The sequence below is a fragment of the Leucopleurus acutus genome (assembly GCF_964270905.1).
Source record: "Leucopleurus acutus genome assembly, chromosome: 8".
Lineage (NCBI taxonomy): Eukaryota > Metazoa > Chordata > Mammalia > Artiodactyla > Delphinidae > Leucopleurus > Leucopleurus acutus.
The window spans coordinates 93,259,684-93,281,980 of record NC_139151.1 but is presented as its reverse complement, the minus strand read 5'-3'; the positions used below and the strand labels follow the sequence as shown (position 1 = coordinate 93,281,980).

General features: G+C 39.3%; 1 protein-coding gene across 2 annotated transcripts in view; it reads right to left on the bottom strand.

Annotated features, from left to right (window-relative positions):
- TTC17 (tetratricopeptide repeat domain 17) overlaps positions 1 to 22,297 on the bottom strand; it is a 156,081-nt gene that overhangs the window by 16,589 nt on the left and 117,195 nt on the right. The window lies entirely within an intron of this gene.

The window sequence follows — 22,297 nt, the reverse complement described above, 5'->3', positions numbered from 1 at the left end:
CATATACAAATAAAGGGAACAGTATAATGAACTCCATGTGCTCACCACCTAGATTCAACATTTATCAACAACTCATGGCCAATCCTATTTCATCTAAACCCTCATCTATGCTAATCTGAAGCAAATCCCAGACTCTATATAATTTCACAGTAAGTTTTTCAGTGTTACCTCTAAAAGATACAACCTCATGTTTAAAAGATAAACTTGAAAAACTTTGGCCTAAAATATTGAAAACTATTCTTTAATACCATCAAGTATTCATCTGGTGTGCCTATTTCCCCCAACTGTCTTATAAAACTTTGCTTTCCTTTTACAGTTTTCATCATAATCTAACTAAAGTTCATACATTGCAAATGGCTAATGTATTCCTTAAGTCTCTTTTGATCTCTAGAGTCCACCACCTAATTTTTAAAATTTATTTCTGTACTAGAAATACAGGGTATTTATCCTGTAGTTTCACACTGACTGGACTCTGCTTACTGCATCCTCATGGAACCATCTGACATGTTCCTCTGTCCCCTGTATTTCCCGTAAGTTGGTAGTTAGGGGCTTGACTGGATTCAGGATTGACTTTTTTGGGGAGGAGTGGGGGCAAAACTATTTCATAGGTGGTAGTGAGAACTTCCAAGAGCACACACATACTGTCTATTTGTGACGGTAGCAGCCAGTGGTAATCACTGCCATAACTTAATTAGGGGCTGCAATGATCATTCCTAGTTTATTAGTTGGAATACTCCTATAAAGAGACTTTTCTCATCAATTATTTATTTATCCTAAAGTACTGTTCATTTAGAAAGGAAGGATACATGTTTATTACCATCTTCGTCTTTCCTAGAAGGATCTAGAAGGTCATTTTTAAAAATTGTAGTATAGAGGTCAACCTTTCAACCCTTTACTCTGTGGTAAACTGCACAAAGGTTTTGGCAAGGATATATGAGATCAAGATCCATTCCATATGGGAACAGAGCCAAGGAAGGACACTCGAATTAAATAAATAAATCAAGCCTAAAGCCTGGAAAGGAGGCAGAGTCAAGACGGCGGACTAAGAGGATGAGGAATTTGTGTCTCCGCACAACTAGGGCACCTACCAGGCACTGGTGGGGGACCATGGACACCTAAAGGGACGGGAGGAACCCCCAGCGACCGGGTAGAAAGTGGGGTGTGGGGGAGGGATGGGGGAGAAGAACTGGAGGTGGGACAGGACTGGCGCCCCTGAGGGGTGGCTGGGGGAGGGGAAGTGATCCTACACCCGAAGGGGGAACTGGGGGACAACTGGGAGGACAGAGAACCAGAAGGGAGAGTGGCCAGGCTTCCCCTGCCCACGTGGGCGCCCGGGAGCCTGCTGAGATCTGGGCCTGATCCTCTGCCCACCGAGGCCCCCTCCAGCCATGCAGGTCCTGAGGGAGTGGGAGGGAGGGAAGGGGGAGCAAAAGTAAAGGCTGGATCTATGGGTCCGGCCTCCCTGAGGGGCAGCTGGGGTAGGGGAGGACTTCCTACACCCAGCGGGACCCACCCACGGTTAGGGGTCCAGTGGGGATGGGGGAGACCCTGGGGGAGACGGCGGGGGGCAGGGCACAGAGGAATGGAGAGGAATGCAGCCAGCACTTTCCCTGTCCACTTAAGCACCAGAGAGCCTATTGGGCTCTGGGGCCTAATCCTCTGCCCTTGGAGTCTCCCTCCTGCCATGCAGAGCCCAAGCCCCACCCCTACACCCAGGGCCCTACCTCTATAGTGGGAGACCACCTCCAACCGTGCTGGGCGAAAACCCCACCCATACACCCTCACCCAGGGACTTACCTCCAAACTCTGGAACTCCATACTCCAGAGGCACCCCTTTGGACGTGCTGCCTCTCTGCTTCTGGGCAGGTCCTAAGCAGAGGCTCCACCCCACACTTGAATGTAGACTCCCCCGCCCCCACACACTTAGGGCCTGCCCCCAAGGCCTTTTCTGCCTGCGAGGGTCCTGAACCAGGTGCGGGTCCTGAACCAGGCCCTGTCCCATGCTCAGACATCACCTGCACCCCCACCCCCCTGCATAGGTCTCGCCCCACCCTAAACCTGGCCCCTGCATAAGCTCCACCTCCACCTAAACTCTCGCCACCACAGACAAGGCTTTTCTGTTTTCCTCTTGGGGTTCTGTTTTACCTTGTTGTTGAGTGGCAGGACAAATTTAAAATGATGAAAGGGAAAAAGCTACAATCAAGATTACTCTACCCTACAAGGATATCATTCAGATTCGATGGAGAAATCAAAAGCTTTACAGACAAGCAAAAGCTACAAGAATTCAACACCACCAGACCAGCTTTACAACAAATGCAAAAGGAACTTCTCTAAGTGGGAAACACAAGAGAAGAAAAAGACCCATAAAAACAAACTCAATTAAGAAAATGATAATAGGAACATACATATCAATAATCACCTTGAAGGTAAATAGATTAAATGCTCCAACCGAAAGACAAAGACTGGCTGAATGGATACAAAAACAAGACCCATATATATGCTGTCTATAAGAAACCCACTTCAGAACTAGGGACATATACAGACTGAAAGTGAGGGGATGGAAATAAATATTCCGTGCAAATGGAAATCACAAGAAAGCTGGAGTAGCAATTCTCATATTAGATAAAATAGACTTTAAAATAAAGACAGTTACAAAAGAAAAGGAAGGACACTACATAATGATCAAGGGATCAATCCAAGAAGAAAACATAACTATCATAAATATTTATACACCCAACATAGGAGCACCTCAATACATAAGACAAATGCTAACAGCTATGAAAGGAGAAATCAACAGTAACACAATAATAGTGGGGGACTTTAACAGCCCACTTACACCAATACATAATCCAGAGAGAAAATAAATAAGGAAACATAAGCTTTAAATGACACAATAGACCAAATCAACTTAATTGATATTTTTAGGACATTCCACCCCAAAGCAGAATACACTTTCTTCTCAAGTGCACATGGAACATTCTCCAGAATAGATCACATCTTGGGTCACAAATCAAGCCTTGGAGGACTTCCCTGGTGGCACAGTGGTTAAGAATCTGCCTGCCAATGCAGGGGACACGGGTTCCAGCCCTGGTCCAGGAAGATCCCACATGCTGCAGAGCAACTAAGCCTGTGCACCACAACTACTGAGCCTGTGCTCTTGAGCCTGAGAATCACAACTACTGAGCCTGCATGCCACAATTACTGAAGCCCACGTGCCTAGAGACCCATGCTCTGCAACAACAGAAGCCACTGCAGTGAGAAGCCCGCGCACCGCAACAAAGAGTAGCTCCTGCTCGCTGCAACTAGAGAAAGCCCACGCATAGCAACAAAGACCCAACGCAGGCAAAAATAAATATAAATAAAATAATAAATGTATATAAAAAAAGAAATCAAGCCTTGGAAAATTTAAGAAAACGGAAATCGTATCAAGCATCTTCTGACCACAATGCTATGAGATTAGAAATCAGTTACAGGAAAAAACAGTAAAAAACACAAACACATGGAGGCTAAACAGTGCACTGCTAAATAACCAAGAGATCACTGAAGAAATCAAAGAGGAAATAAAAAAATACCTAGAAACAAATGACAACAAAAATACCAGGATCCAAAACCTGTGGGATGCAGCAAATCAGTTCTAAGAGGGAAGTTTATAGCAATACAATCCTACCTCAAGAAACAAGACAAATCTCAAATAAACAATCTAACCTTACACTTAAACTAGAAAAAGAAGAAGAAAGAAAACCCAAAGTTAGTAGAAGGAAAGAAATCATAAAGATCAGAGCAGAAATAAATGAAATAGAAACAAAGAAAGATGTTAAAAAAAGATGTTAAAAATCTTCCAAAAACTAAAAGTCCAGGACCAGATGGCTTCACAGGCGAATTCTATCAAACATTAAGAGAAGAGTTAACATCTATCCTTCTTAAACTCTTTCAAAATTGGAGAGGGAGGAACACACCCAAACTTGTTCTACGAGGCCACCATCACCCTGACACTAAACCGGACAAAGATATCACAAAAAAAGAAAATTATAGACCAATATCACTAATGAACATAGATGCAAAAATCCTCAACAAAATACTAGCAAACAGAATCCAACAATGCATTAAAAGGATCATACACCATGATCAAGTGGGATTTATCCCAGGGATGCTGGGATTCTTCAATATACGTAAAACAATCAATGTGACACACCATATTAACAAACTGAAAAATAAAAAACATGAGCATCTCAATAGGTGAGGAAAAAGCTTTTGACAAAATTCAACACCCATTTATGATAAAAACTCTCCAGAAAGTGGGCACCGAGGGAAACTACCTCAACATAATAAAAGCCATATATGACCAACCCACAGCAAACACCACTCTCAATGGTGAAAAACTGAATGCATTTCCTCTAAGATCAGGAACAAGATAAGGATGTCCACTCTCGTCACTATTACTCAACAGAGTTTTGGAAGTCCTAGCCACATCAATCAGAGAAGAAAAAGAAATAAAAGGAATACAAATTGGGAAAGAAGAAGTAAAAGTGTCACTGTTTGCAGATGACATGATGCTATACATAGAGAATCCTAAAGATGCCACCAGAAAACTACTGGAACTAATCAACGAATTTGGTAAGGTTGCAGGATACAAAATTAATGCACTGAAATCTCTTGCATTCCTATACCCTAACAATGAAAGATCAGAAAGAGAAATTAAGGAAACACTCCCATTTACCATCGCAACAAAAAGAATAAAATACCTAGGAATAAACCTACCTAAAGAGGCAAAAGACCTGTACTCAGAAAACTATAAAACACTGATGAAATAAATCAAAGATAACATAAACAGATGGAGAGATATACCATGCTCCTGGATTAGAAGAATCAATATTGTGTAAATGACTGTACTACCCAAAGCAATCTACAGGTTCAATTCAATCCCTAATTACCAATGGCATTTTTCACAGAACTAGAACAAGAAATTTTACAATTTGTATGGAGACAGAAAAGACCCCAAATAGCCAATCTTAGGAAATGAAAACAGAGCTGGAGGAATCATGCTCCCTGATTTCAGACTATACTACAAAGCTACAGTTATCAAGGCAGTATGGTACTGGCACAAAAATAGAAATATAGATCAATGGAACAGGATAGAAAACCCAGAGATAAACCCACACACATATGGTCACCTTATCTTTAACAAAGGAGGCAAAAATATACAACAGAGAAAAGATAGTCTCTTCAATAAGTGGTGCTGGGAAAACTGGAGAGCTACATGTAAAAGAATGAAATTAGAACACACCCTACCACCATATACAAAAATGAAGTAAATGGATTAAAGATCTAAATGTAAGGTCAGACACCATAAAACTCTTAGAGGAGAACACAGGCAGAACACTCTATGACATACATTACAGCAAGATCCTTTTTGACCCACCTCCTAGAGTAAGGGAAATAAAAAACAAAAATAAACAAATGGGACTTAATGAAACTTAAAAGCTTTTGCACAGCAAAGGAACCCATAAATAAGATGAAAAGACAACCCTCAGAATGGGAGAAAATATTTGCAAACAAAGCAAATGACAAAGGATTAATCTCCAAAATATACAAGCAGCTCATGCAATTCAATACCACAAAAACAAACAACCCAATCCAAAAATGGGCGCAAGACCTACATAGACATTTCTCCAAAGAAGATATACAGATGGCCAACAAATACATGAAAAGATGCTCAACATCACTAATCATTAGAGAAATGCAAATCAAAACTACAATGAGATATCATCTCACACCAGCCAGAATGGCTATCACCAAAAAATCTAGAAACAAATGCTGGAGAGGGTGTGGAGAAAAGGGAACACTCTTGCACTGTTGGTGGGAATGTAAATTGATGCAGCCACTACGGAGAACAGTATAGAGGTTCCTTAAAAAACTACAAACAGAGCTACTATACAACCCAGAAACCCCACTACTGGGCATATAGCCTGAGAAAACCATAAGTCAGAAAGAGTCATGTACCAAAATGTTCACTGCAGCTCTATTTACAATAGCCAGGACATGGAAGCAACCTAAGTGTCCATCATCGGATGAATGGATAAAGAAGATGTGGCACATATATACAATGGAATATTACTCAGCCATAAAAAGAGACGAAATTGAGCTATTTGTAATGAGGTGGATAGACCTAGAGTCTGTCATACAGAGTGAAGTAAGTCAGAAAGAGAGAGACAAATACCGTATGCTAACACATATATATGGAATTTAAAAAAAAAAAATGTCATGAAAAACCTAGGGGTGAAACAGGAATAAAGACACAGACTTACTAGAGAATGGACTTGAGGCTATGGGGAGGGGGAAGGGTAAACGGTGACAAAGCGATAAAGAGGCATGGACATATATACACTACCAAACGTAAGGTAGATAGCTAGTGGGAAGCAGCCGCATAGCACAGGGAGATCAGCTCGGTGCTTTGTGACCGCCTGGAGGGGTGGGATAGGGAGGGTGGGAGGGAGGGAGACGCAAGCGGGAAGAGATATGGGAATATATGTATATATATAACTGATTCATTTTGTTGTGAAGCTGAAACTAACATACCATTGTAAAGCAATTATACTCCAATAAAGATGTTAAAAAAAAAAAAAACTACAATGAGATATCATCTCACACCAGTCAGAGTGGTCATCATCAAAAAATCTACAAACAATAATGCTGGAGAGGGTGTGGAGAAAAGAGAACCCTCTTGCACTGTTGGTTGGAATGTGAATTGATACAGCCACTATGGAGAACAGTATGGCGGTTCCTTAAGAACTAAAAATAGAACTATCATACAACCCAGCAATCCCACTACTGGGCATATACCCTGAGAAAACCGTAATTCAAAAAGAGTCATGTACCACAGTGTTCATTGCAGCACCGTTTACAACAGCCAGGACATGGAAGCAACCTAAATGTCCATCAACAGATGAATGGATAAAGAAGATGTGGCATATATATACAATGGAATATTACTCAGCCATAGAACGGAACAAAATTGAGTTATGTGTAGTGAGGTGGATGGACCTAGAATCTGTCATACAGAGTGAAGTAAGTTAGAAAAACAAATACTGTATGCTAACGCATACATATAGATTTTAAAAAGCAGTACTGATGAACCTAGTGGCAGGGCAGGAATAAAGACGCAGACGTAGAGAATGGACTTGAGGGCATGGTGGGGAAGGGGAAGCTGGGATGAAGTGAGAGAGTAGCACTGACATATATACACTACCAAATATAAAATGGATGGCTAGTGGGAAGCTGCTGCAGAGCACAGGGAGATCAGTTCGGTGCTTTGTGATGACCTAGAGGGATGGGATAGGGAGGGTGGGAGGGAGGCGATATAGGGATATATGTATACGTATAGCTGATTCACTCTGTTGTACAGTAGAAACTAACACAACTTTGTAAAGCATTTATACTCCAATAAAGATGTGAAAAAAAAAACACTACAGAAAAAAGCTGACAGCTTTTGATAGAGGTGTTATGGTCATATTCCATGGGTTTCCTCATGGTTCAACTTGCTGCAATGTAGTAAAAATCAGTTAAGACACAAAATTAAAGCATTATTTCCCAGAAAAAGAAAAAAAATTGAAGTACAGTTGATTTACAATGTTATATTAGTTTCAGATATACAACATAGTGATTAGACGTTTTTACAGATCACACTCTATTTAAAGTTATTGGGGGACTTCCCTGGTGGCGCAGTGGTTAAGAATTCGCCTGCCAATGCAGGGCACATGGGTTTGAGCCCTGGTCCAGGAAGATCTCACATGCCACAGAGCAGCTAAGCCCGTGCGCCACAACTACTGAGGCTGAGCTCCAGAGCCCACGAGCCACAACTACTGAGCTCATGTGCCACAACTACTGAAGCCTGCGTGCCTAGAGCCTGTGCTCCGTAACGAGAAGCCACCACAGTGAGAAGCCTGCGCACCGCAATGAAGAGCAGCTCTCACCTGCCGCAACTAGAGAAAGCCCGCACAGCAACGAAGACCCAACACAGCCATAAATAAATAAATAAACGAACATAAAAAGAAATATAGTTATTCAGTTGGCCAAAATGTTTGTTCAGTTTTTTCCGTAAGATGGCTTTAGCAGCACTTAGTTGCCTTTAACCGCATTCGAAACAATTTTGTTAGATTGTAGTGTGACAACTGTCATATCAGCGTGCATTTTTAAAAAAACTTATCAAAACTGGTGAATTTTTGTGTAGCCACTTTAATACTGAAGATGGAAGAAAAAAGCAACAGTTTTGGCCTATTATGCTTTTTTAAAAATAAATTTATTTATTTATTTACTTATTTTTGGCTGCGTTGGGTCTTTGTTGCTGCGTGTGGGCTTTTCTCTAGTTGTGGCAAGCGGGGGCTACTCTTCCTTGCGATGCGTGGGCTTCTCATTGCGGTGGCTTCTCTTGTTGTGGGGCACGGGCCCTAGTGTGCATGGGCTTCAGTAGTTGTGGCACGCGGGCTCTGTAGTGGTGGCTCGCAGGCTCTAGAGCGCAGGCTCAGTAGTTGTGGCGCACAGGCTTAGTTGCACCACGGCATGTGGGATCTTCCCAGACCAGGGTTCGAACCCGTGTCCCCTGCATTGGCAGGTGGATTCTTAACCACTGCACCACCAGGAAAGTCCCAATTATGCTTTATTATTTCCAGAAAGGTAAAAATGCAACTGAAATGCAAAAAAAGATTTGTGCAGTGTATGGAGAAGGTGCTGTGACTGATTGAACGTGTCAAAAGTGGTTTGCGAAGTTTTGTGCTGGAGATTTTTCGCTGGACGATGCTCCACTGTTGTGTAGACCAGTTGAAGTTATAGCGATCAAATTGAGACATTAATTGAGAAAAATCAAAGTTATCATACGGGAGATAGCCGACATACTCAAAATATCCAAATCAAGTGCTGAAAATCATTTGCACCAGCTTGGTTATTTAATCGCTTTGATGTTTGGGTTCCACGTAAGTTAAGCGCAAAAAACCTTCTTGACCATGCAATTCTCTACTTAAACGTAACAAAAACATTCTGTTTTTAAAACAAATTGTGACAGGCAATGAAAAGTGGATACTGTACAATAATGTGGAATGGAAGAGATCGTGGGGCAAATGAAATGTACCACCACCAACCACACCAAAGGCCGGTCTTCATCCAAAGAAGGTGATGTTGTGTATATGGTGGGATTGGAAGGGAGTCCTTTATTATGAGTTCCTTCCGAAAAACCATACGATTAATTCCAACAAGTACTGCTCCCAATTAGACCAACTAAAAGCAGCACCTGATGAAAAGCGACCAAAATTAGTCAACAGAAAATGCATAATCTCCCATCAGGATACCACAAGACCGTATGTTTCCTTGATGGCCAGGCAAAAACTGTTACAGCTTGGCTGGGAAGTTCTGATTCATCCGCTGTATTCACCAGACATTGCACATTCGGACTCCCATTTATTTTGGTCTTTACAAAATTCTCTTAGTGGAAAAAATTTCAATTCCCTGGAAGACTGTAAAAGGCACCTGGAACAGTTCTTTGCTCAAAAAGATAAAAAGTTTTGGGAAGATGGAATTATGAAGTTGCCTGAAAAATGGCAGAAGGTAGTGGAACAAAAGGGTGAATATGTTGTTCAATAAAGTTCTTGGTGAAAATGAAAAATGTGTCTTTTATTTTTACTTAAAAAATGAAGGAACTTTTTGGCCAACCCAATATTATAAAATATTGGCTATGTTCCTTGTGCTGTACATTAAAATGTCGTATCTTATTTATTTTATACCTAGTAGTCTGTACCTCTTAATCCCCTTCCTCATGCTGCCCCTCTGCCCACCCCTCACCTCCCTGGTAACCACTAATTGGTTCTTTGTATCTATGCAACTGCTTCTGTTTTGTTATATTCATTCACTTATTTTTTTAGATTCCACATAAGTGAAAACATGCAGTATTTGTCTTTCTCTATTTATGACACTAAGTATAATACCCTCCAAGTCCATCCATGTTGTTGCAAATGGCAAAATTTCATTCTTTTTTATGACCGAGTAATATTCCACTGTGTGTGTGTGTGTGTGTGTGTGTGTGTGTATGTATGTGTGTGTGTGTGTGTGTGTGTGTGTGTGTGTGTGTCTTCTTTAACCATTCATCTGTTGATAGACACTTAGGTTGCTTCCATATCTTGAATTAGTGTTTCCATTTTCTTTGGATATATACCCAGGAGTAGAATTGCTGGATCATATGGTAGTTCTATTTCTAATTTTTTGAGGAACCTCTATAATGTTTTCCATGACAGCTGTGCCAATTTATATTCCCACCAACAGTGAACTAGGGTTTCCCCTTTCTCCACATCCTTGCCAACACTTATTTGTTAACTTTTTGTAGATAGCCAGGTGTGAGGTGATAGCTCATTGTGGTTCTGATTTGCATATCCCTGATGATTAATGATGTTGAGCATCTTTACATACGCCTGTTGGCCATTTGTATGTCTTCTTTGGAAAAATGCCTATTCAGATCTTCTGCCCATTTTTAAATAAGGTTATTTGTTTTTCTAATATTGAGTTGAATGAGCTTTTTATAAATTTTGGATATTAACCCCTTATCAGACATATCATTTGCAAATACATTTTCCCATTCAGTAGGTTGCCTTTTTGTTTTGTTGACGGTTTCCTTTGTTGTGCAAAAGTTTTGTTTAGTTTTGCTTTTGTTTTCCTTGCCTGAGAAGACAGATCCAAAAATATATTGCTAAGAATTATGTCATAGAATATACTGCCTGTGTTTTCTTCTAGGAGTTTTATGGTTTCCAATTTTCCATTTAGATCTTTAATCCATTGAGTTATTTTTATATATGATGTGATAATATGTTCTAATTTCATTCTTTTCATGTAGCTGTCCAGTTTTCCCAACACCACTTACTGAAGAGACTGTCTTTTCCCCATTGTATATATCTGCCTCCTTTGTCATAAATTGACAATATGTGTGTGGGTTTATTTCCAGGCTCTCTATTCTATTCCATTGATCTATGTGTCTGTTTTTGTGCCAGTATCATACTGTTTTGATGACTATAGCTTTGTAGTATAGTCTGAAGTCAGGGAACATGATACCTCCAGCTTTGCTCTTTTTTCTCAAGATTGCTTTGGCAATTTGGGGTCTTTTGTGGTTCCATACAAAATTTAGAACTATTTGTTCTAGTTCTGTGAAAAATGTCATGGATATTTTGATAAGGGTTACACTAAATCTCTAGATTGCTTTAAGTAGTATAGACATTTTAACAATATTAATTCTTCCAAACCATGAACATGGGATATCTTTCCATTTATTTGTATCATCTTCAATTTTGTTCATCGGCATCTTACAGTTTTCAGAGTATAGGTCTTTCATTTCCTTGGTTAAAATTATTAAGTATTTTATTATTTTTGATGCAACTGTTTCCTTGCTTCCTCTTTCTGATAGTTACTAGTGTATAGAAAAGCAACAGATTTCTGTATATTAATCTTGTATCCTGCAAATTTACTGAATTCATTCGTTAGTTCTAATAGTTTTTTGGTGGAGACTTCAGGGTTTTCTATATGTAGTATCATGTCATCTGCAGATAGTGACCATTTTACTTCATCCTTTCCAATTTGGATGCCTTTTCTGTTTCTTGTCTGATTGCTATGGCCAGGTCTCCTAATACTATGTTAAATAGAAATGGTGAGAGTGGACATCCTTGTCTTATTCCAATTTTAAATGAAAAGCTTTCAGTTTTTCACCACTGAGTATGATGTTAGCTGGGTTTGTCATAAATGGCCTTTATTATGTTGAGATCTGTTCCCTCTATACCAACTTTGTTGAGAATATTTATCATGAATGGGTGTTGAATTTTGTTAAATGCATTTTCTGCATCTATTGAGATGATTGTGTGATTTTTTATCCTTTGTTTTGTTAATGTGGTGTATCACATTGATTGATTTGCAGATACTGAACGATTCTTACATCTCTGGAATAAATCTCACTTGATCACAGTGTATGACCTTTTTGTATATTGTTGAATCTGACTTGCTAATATATATATATTTTAAATATTTATTTAGGCTGTGCCACATCTTTTTTTTTTTAATTAACATCTTTATTGGAGTATAATTGCTTTACAATGGTGTGTTAGTTTCTGGACTTGCTAATATTTCATTGAGGTTCTTTGCATTTGTATTCATCACAGATATTAGCCTGTAATTTTCTTTTTCTTTGTAGTATCTTTGTCTGATTTGGGTATCAGGATAATGATGGTCCCACAGAATGAATTTGGGAGTACTGCCTTCTCTTCAAGTTTTTGTCATAGTTTGAGAGGGGTAAGTATTAACTTTTCTTTATATGTTTGGTAGAATTCCCCCATGAAGCCATCCGGTCCTGGACTTCTGTTTGTTGGGCGTTTTTTTATTATTGATTTAATTTTAATAAAAGTATCTGGTCTGTTCAGATTATCTATTTCTTCCTGATTCAGTCTTAGAAGATTGTATGTTTCTGGAAATTTATCCATTTCTTGTAGTTTGTCCAATTTGTTGGCATGTAACTGTTCACAGTATTCGCTTATGACTGTACTTCTGTGATATGTTTTAATTTCTCCTCTTTCATTTCTTTTTTTAAAAAATATTTATTTATTTATTTGGCTGTGCCAGGTCTTTAGTTGTGGCATGCAGGATCTTTATTTACAGCGTGCAGAATCTTTAGTTGCAGCATGCAAACTCTTAGTCATGGCATATGGGATCTAGTTCCCCGACCAGGGATCGCATCCAGGCCCCCTACACTGGGAGTGTGGAGTCTTAGCCACTGGACCACCAGAGAGGTCCCTTTCCTCTTTCATTTCTTATTTTATTTGGGTCCTCTCCCTTTCATTCTTAATGAGCCTGACTAAAGTCTTATCAATTCTGTTTATCTTTTCAAAAAACCAGCTCTTGGTTTCACTGATCTTTTCTACTGTTTTGTTTTGTCTTGTTTGGTCTCTATTTTACTTCCTTTCATATCTTTACTATTTCCTAACTTCTTCTAATTTTAAGCTTTATTTTTCTTTTTCTAATTCCTTTAGGGGGTAGGTTAGGTTATTTGAGATTTTTCTTGTTACTTGAGGTATGCCTGAATTGCTACCAACTTCCCTCTTAGAACTGTTTTTGCTGTGCCCTATAGATTTTGGAAAGTTTTTTGTTTTCATTTGTCTCAAGGTATTTTCTGATTTCGTCTTTGACTTTTTCACTGACACATTGGTTTTTAAGCATCATGTTGTTTAGTCTCCACGTGTTTGTGTTCTTCCCATTTTTCTTTTGTAACTGATCTCTAGTTTCATACTGTTGTGGTCGGAAAAGATGCTTGATGTAATTTCTGTCCTCTTTAAATTTATTGGGAGTTGTTTTGTGGCCTAGCATGTGATCTGTCTGAAAAGAATGTGTATTCTGCTGTTTTTGGATGGAACGTCCTGTAGACATCTATTAAGGCCAAGTGGTCTAACATGTCATTTAAGACCACTGTTTCCTTATTGATTTTCTGTCTGGATGATTTGTCCACTGATGTAACTGGGGTATTAAAGTCCCCTACTATTATTGTATTACTGTCAACCTTTAGGTCTTTTAATATTTGCTTTACATATTTAAGTGCTCCTGTATTAGGTGCATATATGTTTATTAATGCTATATCCTCTTCTTGTGTTGATCCTTTTATCATTATATAATGCCCTTCTTTGTCTTTTATTACAGACTGTGTTTTAAAGTGGAAAACAGTATCTAAAGATCACAATCTGGGTACTAAGGGTGCCTACTGATAGTGGGCTAGTCATAGATTCTAGTCTTTTCAGTAAAATAAAGCTAGGAGATGTGTAAATATATCAATAAAATAGTTCAAGAATTCTTACTAATACTTCCAATTCAAGACTAGAGATGTTTACTTATCATCATTCTCACATCTCTATGTCCTTTCACCCATACTCAAAATTCCAGTTTTCAACATCACCAACAAAATTACTCATTTATTTTGCAATACATACACCTACAATCTCAAAAGAATAACATCAATATTATTAATACAATAGTATTACTGAAAACAGTATAAGGTTTTCTTTTGTTCTTAGGGTAAATTCCATTAGGGATGTACAGCCAAATAACTATGTTTTAAAGTCACTTGGAATTCTTCCTCTTGATGTGGTTATACTACCAATGGAATGCAAAGTTAGGCTCATTTAATTTTACTTTTAATTAGGAGTTCTCTTATTTAAAAATTCTTTGTAATTATGCAAAATATTTATTTGGTTCCAAAGTCAAACAACAACAACAAAAAAAACCAATGTAGATTCAAGGAAATCTAGCTTCATTCCGTGCCTTTTCTATCCTATTTCTGTCTTCCTTCCATGGGACACCATTTAAATTTTTTTTTCAAATTTAGTCTTTCATTTTAAAATATCTATTTCTCTCTACATATAATTCCCCTCCCCACAAGTTGCTATTTTAAAGAGATAAAGAGTAACCTAAGTCATAACATTTTTCTACTGTTCTTTTTTTTATTTGCTATATCCTGGAGATTACTCCATATAAGTTTATAGAGATGGTCCTCATTCATTTTGACAGCTTCAGAAGTCTCCATTGTGTGGATGTTCACACACAATGAGCAGCCACATGGGACTTTTTATTCAATCAACCCCCTACTACTGGGCATTTGGATTGTTTTAGTTTACTATTACAAATCAGGCTATAATCAACAGCCTTATTCACAGGTATTTTTGTCAGGTAATTTTTTTTGCCATTGTATTTACAGGAAAGATTCCTAAAAGCAGGATTGCTGGCTGGATGGGTAAATGAATGTATAATTTTGCTAGATATTGTCAATTTTCTCTCCATAGAGATTATTCCATTTTGCATTTCTACCAGCAGTGTATGACACTGCCAGTTTTCCCATGGTCTCACCAAGGGTATCCTATCCTATCAAACTTCTAAATTTTTGCCAATGATATGGGCAGGAAATATCTCAGTGTAATTTTGTTCTTTTTTTTTAGCTTTTTGAGGTAGAAGCACAGATCACTACGTTTCAGTTATTTTTTTTTTTAACTAACATATCCATTTAGGACTATAAACTTCCCTCAAGCATTGCTTTAGTTGCATCCCATAAGTTTTGATATGCCAAATCTTTATTGTCATTCATTTCAAAATATTTTCTAATTTTGTTTTCTTCACTGAACCCTGAGTCATTCAGAGGTGTAGTATAATCTCATCAAAATCATTGGGAATTTTCTATCCTTTTTTTTCTGATTTTTTTTCTAGGTTAATTCCACCATCGTCAGAAAATAAACTCTAAATTGCTTCAGTGGTTTAATATTTAATTGAGGTTTAATTTATGATTCACCTTATGATCAATATGGTAAATGTTCCATATGCATTTTAAAAATAAGGATATCCTCACAGTTGAATGTGGCATTATATAAATATCAGTTATGTCAAGTTTATTAGTAAGATCTTCTATATCTTAATTTTTTGTCTGCTTAGTTCTATCACCTATTAAGAGGTATGTTAAAGTCTATTTTGGTTGTGGATTCATCTATTTCTCCTTTTACATGTCAGTGTTTAATGCTTGTCTATATAATGTGAAACTATGGCATTGGTTCCATATAGATTTACAACTTTCAATATCCTGGTGGACTGACCACTTTATCATTAAGAATTGTCTTTATCTGTAGTAATGCTTCTTGCTTTAAATTCCACATTGTCTGATATTAGTATAGTTACACCAGGTTCTTTTGATTAATGTTTGTATGATGTATCTTTTTTCCATCAGTTTAATTTCGACTGTTTTGTATCTTATATTAAGATGTGTTACTTTAAACAGCACATAATTGGGTTCAAGATTTTAACCTAGTCTGATAATGTTAGCACTCTAATTGGGGTACCTAGTCCTTTTATATTTATTGTGATTACTGATATATTGGGTTTATCACTATCATCTTACCATTTGTATTCTATTTCACCCACCTGTTTTATAATCCTTTGTCTTCCTTGCCTCCTTTATGAATTAATCAAATGTTTTTTATTATTCCATTTCCCTTAATTATACTTTAACTGTTCTTTTAGTGGTTAGCCTAAAAGTATAACATGCATCTTTGAATTATTACAGACAAAAAATATAAATTATTACTTTAATTTTATTACTTTCCTGAAATGTTAAAGCCTAACACTTCGTCTATATGTATTCCTGGGAAATTAGTCTCATGTTAACTTTTCAGCTAAGTTGTCCTGGAAACACAATAAAGGTAGAATGTCACCCACATTACTAGGCAACATTGTTTATGGTAAAGATGACCTGACTGTAAACTGCTAGTGGACTGTGATGATCTGGTAGGAAGCCACAGCTCTGAGCTTTCCCCAGTGTGATGTTTCTTGTCCCTTGTTGGAACTCTTGGGCTCTAGGCCCATAGGACTGGTAAAGAGGCACTGGTTCTTACATGGAACTTGAGACTTCCAGGCCAGGGTGGTTCCCACACTCATCCATGTGGTCATGATCCCTTATCCCTGAGCTATCAATTGGGTGGATGGAGCAGAGAACAGTCCCCAAGACTGCTGCCAGAGAGCTATGGGGACTCCTGGAGAAATACACGAAAAGCTTCCCTGCTGGCCTGCTGTATGTCCTGTTCTATATACTCCTGAGTGAAGGCAAGAAAGCTGCCCTACTGAGGTGTGCAAGTATGAAATATCTATCAGGCTGGTCTTAAAACCACAAACAGTGGGCACTGCAGAGCAGCAGTAGCAATGAAACAGACTTTCATATCCTTGGTTCAATATGGCCAAGGCACCAGCACACAAAGGGAATGGAGAGGAAGATGCTGATAAGACTGAAGCCTCAGTGGGGGCCAACTTTCCCACAGTCTGAAGGCAGAAGCTTGACACTGTGTGACAGGGGATAAAGCTTCCCCTTGTAGGAATGGATGAAAGCTGGAGACAAACTTATGCCGAGAGAAAATGCCCCACTGTCCATGAAATGGAGCTGACCAGAAACCTAGTTACAAATGGGCTGACTGGCAAAAATGATATTGCCTTGGTGTAGTTGATGCATTTGAGCCAAAGTAGGCATTGATGCCTGACAGGGGGCGGGGAGGAGACAAGCACATGAGCTTAAGACTCCATGTTTGTAACTAGGTCTGGATCAGAAAAGGAGGTGGAGCAGCTTGGTTCTGACCCAAGTTGGGTTGGCTGTAGATCTAACCAGCACAAAGTAGTGCCCACAAGCCACCACCTGAAGACCTGGGGAGACAAAAATGGGAGAACTATTTCTGCACTAGCCCACAAGGTCAAACAGGACAACGTGGCAACCTGGCATACAAACCAGCTGCGGGGTCAATGGTGGCAGCATGGTGTGCATCTGGGGCCCGAGGTGAGACCTCTGCAGAGGCTACCACGTGTGGAGAGTAACCTCAGCTGCAACCTGGGCAGCTTTCTGAGGGTTCTGATAGTGCATAATGATTTAACCCTGAAATGGAGCCTGACCAATGTCATCTGCTGACACTTAGTGATACTTATGGTAATGCTAACTAAAAACTCTCTAAAGAGACAACTACAGATGGGCTCTTCAAGAAATAATAAAGGATAACGACTGAATATTTTAAAAGTTGGAGCAGAGAGGATACGGAGATCCTTTTCTTTTCTGAAAGGTAAATGGGAAAGGGGTGCTTCTGCTTTGTTATCACTGCCGTTTTCTAAGTGTGGTCCTCAGATCAGCAGCATCACTCAGTATCAGCTGTGAACTTACTAGAGATGCAAATTCTCAAGCCCGGCCCTAGACCTACTAAATCAGTAAGTCCTGTCATAGAAGCCTAGCAATCTGTTTTAACAAGTCCTCCAGGTGATTGTGGTGTACCCTAAAGTCTGAGAACTACTGTACTAAAGTTAATAACTCAAGGTCATGGAGGTCAGTCTGTGAGCCCACAATGGAAACTGATGTTGGATTACCTTCTAGCCCTATTTCCCTGAAGACCTAATAAAGGGGGAATGTTAGCTGTCACTAGGCAAGACAACTTACAGTAAAAATGGCCTTGGTTGGTAAACTGTATCTGGACTGATAAGACTGGGAAAAAACTATAAACACCAGGTAGGAAGCTTGGAGCCTCTAAGTGCCATGGTTCTTGCAGCTAGCCGTGTCCCTTTCTAGCACTCTATGCCCATGGGGCTATTACAAAAGATACTGGTTCTCATATGGAACTTGGAGCATCTAAGCCAGGGTAGTTCCCACACTTAATCATTTGATTTGTTCCCGAGCATGTGAACAGTCACTTGGCAGGAAAGAAGGGTGGGCAGAGAATGGTCCCTGGCCTAAGTGAGTGCTCATTCTGGAGGTATATGACTGATGCTGCTGTGGTGTCCTAGCCCCTTATCCTTCTGGGTGAAGCCCACTCTAAGTGAGGTCAATTACATGAGTGTGAAATGTCTAATTGGACCTGAGACCATCTACAGTGACCAGTGCAATTCCTTTCTGCCTTTTGTGTTGCTGTTGTCATGACCTGTAACCTCAGAAGACACTACTTATTATTTTGTACTGTCACACCCATTTACATATACTCTAATATTTTCTCTTTCTGTTGCTCTTCACTCTTTCTTGTATTTCTGAGTTTCTACCTGGAATAGTTTTCCTTCTGCCTGAAAAAATCCCTTTAGTGATTTTTAATGAAAGTCTGTTGATAACATATATCTTTCAGTTTCTTGTGGTCTAAAACCGTTATCTAAACTTCATTTAAAAAAAATCAAGGTATAATTTAAATACAGGGAAACGCACAGACCTTAGGTATAACATTGCGTTTTGACTATTGCTTAAAGACACAGAAAACTTCCAACACTCCAGAAAGTCCTTTCAAGTTGCTTCCCAGTCAACCGCTTCCCCCCACAAAGCAATCACTGTTCTGATTTCTATCACCATAGGTTAGTTTTGCCTGTTCTAGAATTTCATATAGTTGAGATCATACACTATACACTTTTTTTGTGTCCAACGACTTTTATTAGCAATAATATTTTTGAGATTCATCAATATGGATATAGGGTCCTTCTTGCAGAATAGTATCCAGTGTATAAATATAACACTGTTTATCCCTTCTTCTACTGATGGGCATCTTACTGTTTCCAGATTTTTGGATGTTATGAATAAATCTGCTGTGAACATTTTTTTTTTTTTTTTTCGGTACACGGGCCTCTCACTGTTGTGGCCTCTCCCGTTGCAGAGCACAGGCTCCGGACGCGCAGGCTCAGCAGCCATGGCTCACGGGCCCAGCCGCTCTGCGGCATGTGGGATCTTCCCGGATCGGGGCACGAACCCGCGTCCCCTGCATCAGCAGGCGGACTCTCAACCACTGCACCACCAGGGAAGCCCCTACTGTGAACATTTTTTAACAAGTATTTTGTGGACATAGTTTTCATGTCTCTTTGATAAATACCTAGCAGTAAAATTACTGGGTCATATATGCTTAACTTTTTAATAGACTACCAGACTGTCTTCCAAAATGACTACCATTTTATACTCTCACCAGCAATGTATCAGAGTTCTGGTTTCTCCATATCATCTTGAACATCTGTATCATCAATCTTTTTCATTTTAGCCCTTCTAACTCTCATAATGTTTCTTGCTTCAAAGTTGTTTTTTTTTTTAAAAAAAGAGTATAGCCATATCTGCCTTTTTTATTGTTTGCATGGTATATTATTTTCCATCTTTGTACTTTCAACCCTTCTGTATCCTAATATTTGAAGAATTTCTCTTATAAGCAGCATATAGTTGGATTAAAAAAAATCCATTCTATACAAAATGCTTAAATTATAAATCTTTTTTGTAGTTAACTACTGATATACTTTATTTACTATTTTACTATTTGTGTTCTATTTTTATGTGACTCCACCTTTCTCGATTTTCTTTGGATTAATCAAATGTTTCACATTACTCCATTTTCTTTCCACTGAATTATATTGTAAAACCATTTTTAGTAGTTAGCCTAGAGCTTAAAACATACATTCTTACTCATTACAGTCCAATGCAAATTATTTCTTTTACTACTTGGCTGATACCAATTAAACCTTAGAACTTTTAAACTCCATTTATTTCCCTCCCATCGTTTATGTTACTGTTACCATGAATTTTAGTCATATATAAAGGTGAAGCTCCTCCGGGCAGTACAGTTATCATTTTGTACAGTTACTCTTCATTTATATTTTCTTTCCAGTGTTCTTCTTTCCCTCTGGCATGTCCATATTTCTATCTGGGATCGTTCTTCTGAAGAACTCCCTTTAATTTTTATTTCAGTGCAGGCCTACTGATGCCTAAGTCTCTGAATTTTATTGGTTTAAACACATCTTTACTTCACCTTAATTTTTGAACAGCATTTTTGCTGGTATAGAATTTTAGGCTTGCAGTTTTCTTCTTTAGTACTTTAAAGATGGCATTACATTGGCTTCTAGTTTCCATCATTTCCACTGAGAAGCTGTCAGTTTTATTGTTGCTCCTTTTAAAGGCACTGCGGTAGATAAAAGATAGGCCATAGTCTGCACTGCCAGCAGGCGGAGGATACTTCCCCTGCCCTGGGACTTTGCTTTGACAGATAGAAGGGGTGAAAGTGGTGCTGTTCCACCTCTGTGCATGGACTCTAAGCTTCTGCTTTCACCCTCTTGGAGCCCTGAGCCACCAGGTAAAAAGGTCCAGCTTCTCTGCTAGAGAGACTACTTGGAGAGAGACGATATCCAACTGTGTCCCAGCTATTCCAATTGCTCCAGCCTTCTTTGGCGGCCAGCCCCACTTAGGTCTCCACATGTCTATAGTTGCATGAATGATTCCAAGTCAGATCAGAAGACGGTCCAGCTCAGGTTGTAGAATCTTGAGCAAATAATAGTTTTGTTTTAAGCCAGTAAATCCTGGCATGATTTATTAGGCAAAAAGATAACTGGAAATAGTATTTGGCATCAAGAATGGAGTGTGGCCGCAACAGAAACTTAAAGCATGTGACATAAGTCTGGGGAACGGGTTGAGGACACTTGACGAAGGAGCAGCAACGAGACCATTAATGAAGGTTGGAAGAGCACTGGGGATACTGCTACTGGACCCTGGAGAAGCGGCATTATAATCTATTGGCAAAACAAATAGTGAGGCTGTATCTTGGAATATAGGAAAATACCTAACAAAGCTGTGGATCTGGCCAGGAAGACCTCTAGGAAGAGCGCTAAAAGTGACAAATGGATTTTAAAAAAATCACCTATAATTTTTTTAGGTATTAAAAGAGAGAGGAGACCTAAACAAGGAACTATGCAGTTTTCAAGCAGAATTTAGAGAAAATGCTTCCAACCTGGGACTTGCAGGGTTAGAAAATGAAACTTTCTCAATTGCCAGCTTCTCTAGTCAGCACAAGGTTTTGACAAAAAGTCAAATCCAGGTGCTACCAGTAAAACTATGGCCTCAGGATTAAGATCAAATCAAAAGCACGGCAGTAAGACACTTTTTTACTACCACCTCAGAAAGATCTGAGTCTAGATTTAAGCCTCAGAGACTCTCTGTTAGACCAAAGGTGTCTAAGAATCTTAAAGGTATTGCCCTGGACTCATGTTCAAAGGAGACAGGGGCCTTCTTGAAGAGATCGGTGGGTGTGGCTTTTGTCTGATGGGACGGCTTATAATTTGAAAGTCCACAAAGTTTTTCCAAGAAGTTGTGCCAAGGATAGAGACAGGCAGCAAGCTGAGTAAGCTATTCAGCTACAAATACAGGACACTCCTAAGGAAAAGGAAAGACAGCTCAGAGAGAAGAGCTGAAAGCTGAGAAACAGATTAGGAAACCAACCCCAGGGAACCAAAACAGGCCCTATTCAAGGAATATATCCTTGGGCTTCCCTGGTGGCGCAGTGGTTAAGAATCTGCCTGCCAATGCAGGGGACACAGGTTAGAGCCCTGGTCTGGGAAGATCCCACATGCCACGGAGCTACTAAGCCCGTGTGCCATAACTACTGAGGCTGCGCTCTAGAGCCCGCGAGTCACAACTACTGAAGCCTGCGTGCCTAGAGCCCGTGCTCTGCAACAAGAGAAGCCACCGCAATGAGAAGCCCGTGCACTGCAATGAAGAGTAGCCCCCGCTTGCCGCAACTAGAGAAAACCTCTCACAGCAACGAAGACCCAATGCAGCAATAAATAAATAAATTAATTAATTAATTAAAAAGGAATATATCCTACCCTGGAATTGGGGGAACCGGTGACATATGGCCAGATGAATTTCAGAATTCTCATGGAATAGTGATTGCTGAGTGCCTTCCACTTCCTCTCTTTTAAACTGATGGGATTATCCTATTCCTACCTACTA